Source organism: Suncus etruscus, chromosome 7 (assembly GCF_024139225.1).
Source record: "Suncus etruscus isolate mSunEtr1 chromosome 7, mSunEtr1.pri.cur, whole genome shotgun sequence".
Classification (NCBI taxonomy): domain Eukaryota; kingdom Metazoa; phylum Chordata; class Mammalia; order Eulipotyphla; family Soricidae; genus Suncus; species Suncus etruscus.
The window spans coordinates 54,783,991-54,794,111 of NC_064854.1; the positions used below are offsets into that span (position 1 = coordinate 54,783,991).

General features: G+C 46.0%; 1 pseudogene; it reads left to right on the plus strand.

The window, feature by feature from the left end:
* The first annotated feature begins 3,545 nt into the window (after positions 1 to 3,545).
* On the plus strand, positions 3,546 to 3,664 carry LOC126014912 (uncharacterized; annotated as a pseudogene).
* The last annotated feature ends 6,457 nt before the right edge of the window (positions 3,665 to 10,121 follow it).

Genomic DNA, 10,121 nt, shown 5'->3' on the forward strand with positions numbered 1-10,121 from the left:
TCCTATCTCTCTTGCCTTCTCAAGTCTTCCACACCCCCTAGAGTCCCCCCTCCCCTTTTCTTCCTTTATTTCATGCCAATCATTCCACAATTACTTCCTCAAGAAAGGGACAAGGCAGAGTGTTGGTTGTTGGAGCCTAGCATGTGGCCAACCCGAGAGGATTCCCTGTATCCCATGTGATTCCCCCAGCCTGCCAGGGGCCATTTCTGAATGCAGAGCCAGGAGTAACCCGAGAGCCAATGAGTGTGGCCCAAAAACCAATCAATCAATCCATCAATAAAGTTAAAAAATAGAAAGGGGGCAGAGAGATAGCATGGAGGTAGGGCATTTGCCTCGCATGCAGAAGGACTGTGGTTCGAATCCCAGCATCCCATATAGTCCCCAGAGCCCTGCCAGGAGCAATTTCTGAGCATAGAGCCAGGAGCACTGAGCACTGCCAGGTGTGACCCAAAAACAAAGACAAAACAAAACAAAAATAGAAAGGGACGGGGTGGAGGTGGGGTGGGGGTTGGAGCCATTTGACTTGCATGTGGCCAACCCCGGTTCAATCCACGAGATGTGGCCCAGATACACACACACACACAAAAGGGAGGGTACGGGGCCAGGCGGTGGCGCTAAAGGTAAGGTGCCTGCCTTGCCTGTGCTAGCCTTGGACGGACCGTGGTTCGATCCCCCGGTGTCCCATATGGTCCCCCAAGCCAGGAGCAACTTCTGAACACATAGCCAGGAGTAACTCCTGAGCGTTACCGGGTGTGGCCCAAAACCCAAAAAAAAAAAAAAAAAGGGAGGGTACACTAAGAAATTAGTAGTTTTTGGCTCTTTCTGACTTTTGCCAGAGTAGGTTCCCTTGTGCTGGAGGCAAGTGTTGCACAGAAAGATGAAGAAGAAAGGACTGGGCTCTAAGGACCGAATTCAAGCATACACAAGGAAGGCCAGGAAGACAGAAACAGAAGCCACCACAAATGACCTGGACTTTTAACCAGATATGGACTAGAACCCCTGGCTCTTGGCAGCACTCCTATAGATATAACATTCTGCTCCCCATAGGACCAAAACTTGTCACAGTTCATTGGCTTTGTTGGTTGGTTTTGTTTTTGTTTTTGTTTTTTTGGTTTTTGTTGTTGTTGTTGTTTTGGTTTGGTTTGGTTTTTAGCCATACCCTGTGATTCTCATGGGTTACTCCTGACTCTGTACTCAGGAATTACTCCTAGGGGACCATTTGTGTTTGGGGATCATTTGGGCTGCCGAGGATCAAACCCTGGTCAGCTGCATGCAAGGCAAGCACATGACTCCAGTCCCCAACTTTGGCATTTTAATTGTGCAGAAGATTTTGGAATTGGCCATAGGGAACTCTCAATCCCAGCTCTATACTTCTCAAACACCACTTTTCTACAGAGTTGGTGCTATGAATCATTTTTGCTTTGCATTATCATGGCCCCTGTCCTACAGGATTATTAGAAGTTAGTCTGTTCAGTGTGGGAATAAAGGACAGTTCAAAAGTAAATAAAATGAAGACCAGAGAAAATACAGTGGTTAAGGCAGCATGCAGCTGGCTCAGGTTCAATTCTCAGTACTGCATATGGTCCCTGGAGTCTCACTAGAAGTGACTTCTTTTTTGTTTGTTTGTTTGTTTGTGTGTTTTGTTTTTGGGTCATACCCAGCAACGCTCAAGGGCTACTCCTGGCTCTACGCTCAGAAATCGCTCCTGGGAGGCTTGGGGGACCATATAGGATGCCGGAATTCAAACCACCGTCCTTCTGCATGCAAGGCCTTACTCCGGCCCCTAAAAGTGTCTTATGAGTGTAGAGCCAGTAGTAAGCCCTAAGCACATCCAGGCCTGCAAGGAAGCAAAAAGCATTCGGCTTTTTTAGCTTCTAAATTGCACACGTTCTGGGCGTATGTGGCCAGATGACCGGGCGTGAGAGCTCTCTAGACCACTCAGCAATCTAGAAATTCATAAGTGCTGAGTCTGAACGCTTTATTTTTATCCTATGTAATTCTAAGTTTTGGAGCAGTTAGACTTACCACAAAGTAAGTGTTCTAAACTTAGAATTATGTGTGATAAATATAAAGTCAGACTGTTGCTTGAGCAAATGAGACGGGTGATCAGACTGGAGGGAGCGTCCTGCTGAAGGATGTAGCGGGAACAGAGAGAACCACTTAGCACCTGCCAGCATGCAGAGCAGGGAGCAAAGGTCATCACACAACAGCCCAGACTGCCTTCAATCTCCCCAGTTCCTTCTTTTGACTGTTGCTAGTGGTGGTCAGACCAACTGACAGTCCTGGAGGGGATCATATTATGCACTGCCAGGGATCAAACTCAGGCCTTCAGTCTGTCAAGGAAATGCTCCAGAAGCTTCATCGATAGTATAACAGATAGAATTTTTGCCTTGCATGTGATTGAGCTGGATTTTATCCCCGCCACCTCAGAGGGTCCTCTCAGCACCACCAAGAGTAATTTCTGAGCGCAGAACCAGGATTAAGCCTTGAGCGCTGCCGGGTGTGGCCCAAAAATAAAAACAAACAAAAAAAAATTAAAAGCTACAGACTATGGAGCCATCTCTCTGGCCTCTAACCCCATTTTAAAATAGAGCAGGGGCCTGAATGATAGTACACTGGGAAAGATATTTTTGCCTTGCATGTGACTGACCAGGGTTCAATCCCTGGATCTTTATATGGTCACCTGAGCTTGCCAAGAGTAATTTCTGAGTACAGAGCCAGGAGTGACTCCTAAGGGTGACTGGGTGTGGCTCAAACCCTCCCCCTCTCAATAAAAAAGCAAGCTTAAGGATTTATCCGGATTCCTTTGTGAGACACAGTCCTTGACCCTGCAAAATTACATGTAAAACTTTAGATATTGAGGCTGGAGTAATAGCACAGTGGTAGGGCATTTGCCTTGCATGCGGCTGACCCAGGACAGACTGGGTTCGATCCTCGGAGTCCCATATGGTCCCCCAAGCCAGGAGTGATTTCTGAGCACATAACTCTGAGAATCACTGGGTGTAGACCCCCCCCAGAACAAACAAACAAAGCAGGAAAAAAAAAACTATAGGTATTATTTGGTTACCTTATTTTTATTTTTATTTGGTTTTTGGGTCACACCCGAGAGCGCTCAGGGGTTACTCCTGGCTCCAGGTTCAGAAATCGCTCCTATGGGGCCGGGCGGTGGCGCTAAAGGTAAGGTGCCTGCCTTACCTGCGCTAGCCTAGGACGGACCGCGGTTCGATCCCCCGGCGTCCCGTATGGTCCCCCAAGCCAGGAGCGACTTCTGAGCGCATAGCCAGGAGTAACCCCTGAGCGTCACCGGGTGTGGCCCAAAAACCAAAAAAAAAAAAAAAAAAAAAAAAAAGAAATCGCTCCTGGCAGGCTCGGGGGACTATATGGGATACCGGGATTCGAACCAATGACCTTCTGCATGAAAGGCAAACGCTTTACCTCCATGCTATCTCTTTGGCCCCATTTTTTTTTTATTTTTTGGTATTTGGGTCATACACAGCAGTGCTCAGGAGTTACTCCTGGCTCTACTTTCAGAAATCGCTCCTGGCGTCTATGGCCATACTACCCTGAACACGCCCAATCTCATCTGATCTTGGAAGCTAAACAGGGTCGGGCTTGGTTAGTACTTGGATGGCAGACGGCCTGGGAATACTGGGTGCTGTAGGCTAAAAAAAGAAAAGAAATCGCTCCTGGCAAGCTCAGGGACCATATGGGATGACGGGATTTGAACCACCATTCTTCTGCTTGCAAGGCAAATGCCCTACCTCAATGCTATCTCTCTCCAGCCCCTCTTTTGTTACTCTTTTGAGAAAGGGTTCTTTTCTGTTTTTCAATGATCCTCAAATAAGTAGAATAATAGCACGAGGATATTTAATATCTCTCCTCAATCAAAAACTAAGGGGGCAGAGAAATACTCCAGCCTGTAAGGCACTTGCCTTGCACATGGCCAATTCAGTTTTCAGCCCCAGTATCCCATATGGTTCCCAGAACACCACCAGGAGTGATTCCTGAGTGTAGAGTCTGGAATAACCCCTGAGCATTACCAGGTGTGATCAAAACCCTCCAAAAAATTTTGTTTTAAAATTTTTGGGGGCCGGCGAGATGGCGCTAGAAGTAAGGTGTCTGCCTTGCAAGCGCTAGCCAAGGAAGAACCTTGGTTCAATCCCCCGGCGTCCCATATGGTCCCCCCAAGCCAGGGGCAATTTCTGAGCGCTTAGCCAGGAGTAACCCCTAAGCATCAAATGGGTGTGGCCCAAAAAAAAAAAAAAGAATTTTTTTACAGGAGCCAGAACAATAGTACAACAGGTAGGATGCTTACCCTACACTCAGCTGCTCCAGATTCAATTCCTGGCACCCCATAAGGTCCCCTGACATCCCATAAGTGTGATCCCTGAGTACAGAGCCAGGAGTAAGTATTAAGTGTGTCAACTATGGCCTAAAAATTAAAAAACAGAGGCCGGAGAGATAGCATGTAGGTAAGATGTTTGCCTTTCATGCAGGAGGTCATCGGTTCGAATCCAGGCGTCCCATATGGTCCCTCTTGTCTGCCAGGAGCAATTTCTGAGCCTGGAGCCAGAAATAACCCCTGAGCACTGCCGGGTGTGACCCAAAAACCACACAAAAAAAAATAAAAAAACAAAATAAAGTAATATACAAATGATGTTTAAAATGATTCAGATTAGTTATTACTAGAAATATATATATTTATTTGGGGGGGGAATGGGGACTGTGAAGGAGTACTGGTGGTGTTGGGGGTGCTGGCGTTCATTCCCAGGCCAAGTTGTTCCATGCTGACTCAGTAATGTCACTGTTAAGTCGGGGAGTGCTGGGGGGCCATCAGGATCACACCTGATCAAGCTGAGGCCAGGAACATTTAATACAAACTTGGGTCATGTGCCCTAAACAAGTTCTCCAGCCCCAAATATTTTTTTGTTTATTTGTTTGTTTTATCTTTTTGTTTGTTTGGGGCTCCAAATCCAGCTGTGCCCAGGAGTTACTCCTGGCTCTGCCCTCAGAAATTACTCCTAGTACAGTGGCACAGAGGTAGGGCATTTGCCTTGTACGATCCCCCCGCCCTGCGTCCCATATGATCCCTCAAGCCAGGAGCGATTTCTGAGGGCATAGCCAGGACTAACTCCTGAGTATAACCAGGTGTGGCCCAAAAAACAAAAACAACAACAAATCACTCCTGGCAGACTCAGGAGACCAAATGGGATGCAGGGATGAAACCTGGGTTCCCCACAGGCAAGGAAAATGCCCTACCTACTCATCTTTTTGTGTTTTGAAACTCTTTGGCTTAAGTGCACCTAGAGTACCTTTTGACTGAGCAAGGAAGCAATTTCCAAGTTATAAAACAGCATTTGTGTCCTTCATGAATTCACTCACCCCATGCACTTATTTCTTTTGTTTGTTTGGTTTTGGTTTTGGGGTCACACCTGGTGGGGCTCAGGGGTTATTCCTGACTCTGCGCTCAGAAATCGCCCCTGGCAGGCTCGGGGGACCCTATGGGTTTCCGGGAATCAAACCAAAGTCCATCAGGGTTGGCTACGTGCAAAGCAAAGGCCCTATCGTCGTGCTATCGCTCTGGCCTTATGCACTTATTTCTTGAGCTGATACTACTTCCGGGGCACTTTTCTAGAGTGAATGACAGGGCATGGAAAGGAGCAAAGCCTTTGATCTCCTGGAGCTGGAGGTGTCAGAGGAGAGGATCCAGACCCTTAATCCATCTACCAGAAAGCAGTTGGTGAGGTAGGGTTAAATATGCCAAAGCAAATTGGTAGGGGGCCGGATACTACAGCAGTTAGTGCATTTGCCTTGCATGTGGCCAGCCTAGGTTCAATCCCATATGGTCCCCTGAGCCTGCTAGGAGTAGCTCCTGAGTACCATCAGGTGTGAACCAAAAAAGAAAGAAGCAAACAAAGCCAAGAAAAAGCAAGCTGAGAGAACTGGAGCAATGAAATCACTGCAGAGAGGGCCTTGATTGGGACCACCCAGTTTCGATCCCCAGCATCCCATTCCCCTCAGACCACCAGGAGTCATTCCTGAGTGCACTCAGCAGTAACCCTGGAGCACTGCTGGGTGTGGCCCATAACCAAAACCGAACAACTATAAAAAAAAATAAATAAGCTGAGGAAGAGAGAAACAAAAGCTGCTACAGGCAAGCTTTCATCAGATAAGTGAAGGAAGGGAGCAAACCACCTGGATGTGGGTAGTCCTTGAGGGTCAGCAGAGGAAGAGGCTTCAAAAGCAAGAAATGACCAGTGCAAAAGCAGATGGCTGGAAACATGGAACTATTGGACCAGCAGGAAGGAAGCCTGCTTAAGAGTTTCGGGGAGGGGCCTGAAGAGAGTACAGTGGGTACTATATTTGCTTCGCATACAACTGACCTGGATTCAGCATCCAATAGGGTCCTCTGAGCACCACCAGGAGTGAGTGCAGAGCCAAGAGTGACCCCTGAGCATTTGAGTGTAACCCCCACCCAAAAACAAACAAACAATTGGAGAGGGACTGGGGCCAGAGAGATGTACAGTACAATGGGTAGGATGTTTGCCTTGCATGCAGCCTAACTGGGTTTAAACCCCTAGCACAGCATATGGTACCCCAAAGCTTCAAGAATAAATCCCAAATGCAGAATCAAGAGTAAGCCCTGAGCACCACAGGTGTGGCCCCAAACCAAAGCAAAACAAAATCATTTCAAAGGGAAGGTTGGAGATAAGGCATCTATGTTGCATATACTGACCCCAGCACCTCCAGGGGACACTCCAGAATGCAGAGCTAAAGAAAGTTTCAGGGGAGCAATGAATGGTCTGAAAGAGTTGAAACGAATTACTCAGGGTAATTGAACTCAGAATTGACAGTGGAATTCAAGACAGTCCCTTCATGAAATCTGCCTCAGGAGATTTCTTCCTTTTATGATTTTCCTTTTTTTTTTTTTTTTTTTTGGTTTTTGGGCCACACCCAGCGGTGCTCAGGGGTTACTCCTGGCTGTCTGCTCAGAAATAGCTCCTGGCAGGCACGGGGGACCATATGAGACACCGGGATTCGAACCAACCACCTTTGGTGCTGGAACGGCTGCTTGCAAGGCAAACGCCACTGTGCTATCTCTCCGGGCCCTTTTATGATTATCCTAACCCCCTCTTTTTCTATCTTTCCTTGGAAAATTATAGTAAAATGTAATTTTTTTCCATTGTGAGCCTTTTTTGAGAGGACACAACTTAGTAATAGTAAGTATATTTGCATGGCTGTATCATCACTTTACTCCACTTCCAGAACCTTCTCACAATTCCAAACAGAAACTCTCTACCCACTAAAAAGAAATTATACCCGAGTGCTCAGGAGGTGGGACTGGGAATAAACCTCTTGTATCCAAAAAAAAAAAAGGAAAAGAAAAGAAAGAAATTATACTCATGGTGGGTAAGCAGGTCAGGCCTTGTATGTGTCTGATCCAAGTTCAATCCTCAAAACCCCGTTTAGTTCCCCTGAGCTCACCAGGAGTGAGTAATCCCTGAACATCACTGAGTGTGGCCCTGCCCCCAAAATAGAAATTCCCCATGAAATGAAATTGCCACTCCTGCTTCCCACAGACTCGATTCTATTTTCTTTTTCTATAAATTTGCCTGTTTAAGTTATATCTCAAATCTGTGCAATCATCTGATATATGTCCTCTGTGTTTGGTTTATTTGTGTTTGGTTTATTTTATTTAGCATAAACTTTTTAAGGTTCATCTCTACTGGAGCATATGTTAGAATTCCATTTTCAGATTGAATCACATTCTATTTATTTAGACTCTTGGATCATATCCGGCTATGCTCAGGGCTTACTCCTGGCTCTGCACTCATGACTCACTCTTGGCAGAGCTTAGGGGACCATATAGGATGCCAGGGATGGAACCCAGGTCGTCCTTATGCAAGTAAAGCATCCTACTCATTGTGCTATGGCTCCAGCCCCCAGAATCCTATTCTAATAATGTTCACTTTTATTAGTGATAAGCACGAGCCTTTTATGCCCATTGTTCTTGGTGAATACAATATGTTTTGTTTATGAATTCAACACTGAAGGGCATTTGGGTAGTTTCCACCTTTTGAATATTGTCAACAAAGCTCTGAATTTGGTCACTCAAATACAACTCAGTCCTTCCCTTCAACTTTCTGGGGCTTTGATCTATACAGACAATTGCTGGAACATGTAATGAGGTTACATTTCAACTTTTTGTTGGGAAGGAACACAGAGGGAAATCTCTCCAATATTGCTCTGGGGTTTTGGGGTCCACTCCCAGTGTGATACTGAGACAACAGCAGGGGTCACACGCAGTGTGTATGTCAATGTTGGGGATCATATGGGGTCTCACCCATGCAAAATTGTGCCCTGAATCCCTGGGATCTCTTCCAAGCCTTTATCTTTTCAAGGAAATGTTTTCTGGGTGTTGAGTAACTCTGAAAAAGCCTCAGTTTTTCATCTTGAAGACTATTTTCTTCAAAGGGGAAAAGGGAAATGCAGCCATAGCAAATGGCTGCCTACTAGGTGCTGGTGACATAAAGCAGCAGAAATGTCTCCCCTTAGCATGCATGCAGGAAGCTTGATGGTCAAGGTCAGGCTGTCACAAGCTCTACCTTTTAAAAGGTGCTAGTGTTTGTGGCTGACCCAGGGTTCTATTGTTGCTGGCACTTAATCAGCATTCCTCGATAAGTTCCTGCCTAACCCTGTCTCTTTCACCAAGCACAGGAGGTGAAATATCGCAAGACTCCTCTAAGTTTTTATCCCTCTAGGTCTTACATTGACCCCAAACACATTGATGAGGGGTCACCCTAATTTCACTGTGTTTTTATTGGGGGTCAGGAACTCACGTACAACATAGTGTCATTGACAAAAAAAATATATTGTAAGACTCCAAAGAGGATATTATAGAGGGAGTTGTGGAGAAAGGAGGTGTGCTCTAGGGGCAAAGAGAACTTGTTGAAGAGTCTGTTTGGTTTGGTGTAGTTTTGGTTCATTTTGGAGCCACACTCGGTGGTGTTCAGGGTTTACTCCTGGCAGTGGGGAGGTGGGGATAAGCAGTGGTAGGGATTAAGCTTGGGTTAACTATGTATAAGGCAAGCACCATCCCCTCCCCCTTGTTCCATCTCTCCAGAGTCTATTTTGAAGATAGAGCCTATAAATTTATGGGTGGATTAGAAGTAGGGTAATAGGGGAGGCTGCACTAGATTCCAGTGTCTCATCACTGGATACTCCAAGTATCCGGTACTAACTCAATGGGTTTTCTGCTGGGATCACCCTTGTGCTCTCTCTTGTGAACTCTGCATAGTTCTCGCTTTTTCATTAGATTTCTTTGCTGGCCTTGGTTCACATCAAACCTCCCACAATCATCCAATCAAATATATTTCTGCTTAAGTTCACCACTGCTAGATTTTCCTTTATGTAGCCAAGAACCCTATCTTGGTCAGAGAGATAAACAACTTTCTCCAGGAGCTCTTGCCCAAGAAGAAGTCAATATTCTGATGCACATAATTATTTTCTTTTTTTTGGGGGGGGTCATACCCCAGCGGTGTTCAGGGGTTCTTCCTGGCTCTACGCTCAGAAATCGCTCCTGGCAGGCTCGGGGGAGGGGGAGGTGGTGTCATGCATATGGGATGCCGGAATTTGAACCGCCATCCTTCTGCATGCAAGGCAAACCCCCTACTTCCATGCTATCTCTCCAGCCCCACATAATGATTTTTTGTGAATGCCACTGGCTTTGATCAATGGCTTTCTGGATTAGATGATCACAGTAGCAGGACAGGAGGCAGATTACCTTCTCCTCACCTAAACTGATTGTCAGCTAATTCAGAAACCAACGCTGAACCTTACTATAATACAGCATGGATATGAGAACAGTTGTATTCAGCAACCTGAAGACAAATTGATGGCATTGGTCTTTCCATCATGGTGGTAGAGAGAGAGGCAGTCACTGAGAGTTCCTACAATAGATACTTATTTCATACCAGAAGTTCTAATTTCTTCCAACAAAACCACCATTTTGACATATTTATGTGTCATCATGGTATCCTTTCCATGTGAGGAAAAAGTGTGGGGGGGTGTCCTGAGAATTGTGCTAGCATAACACATGCTCATCACCTCCCCACCCAGGT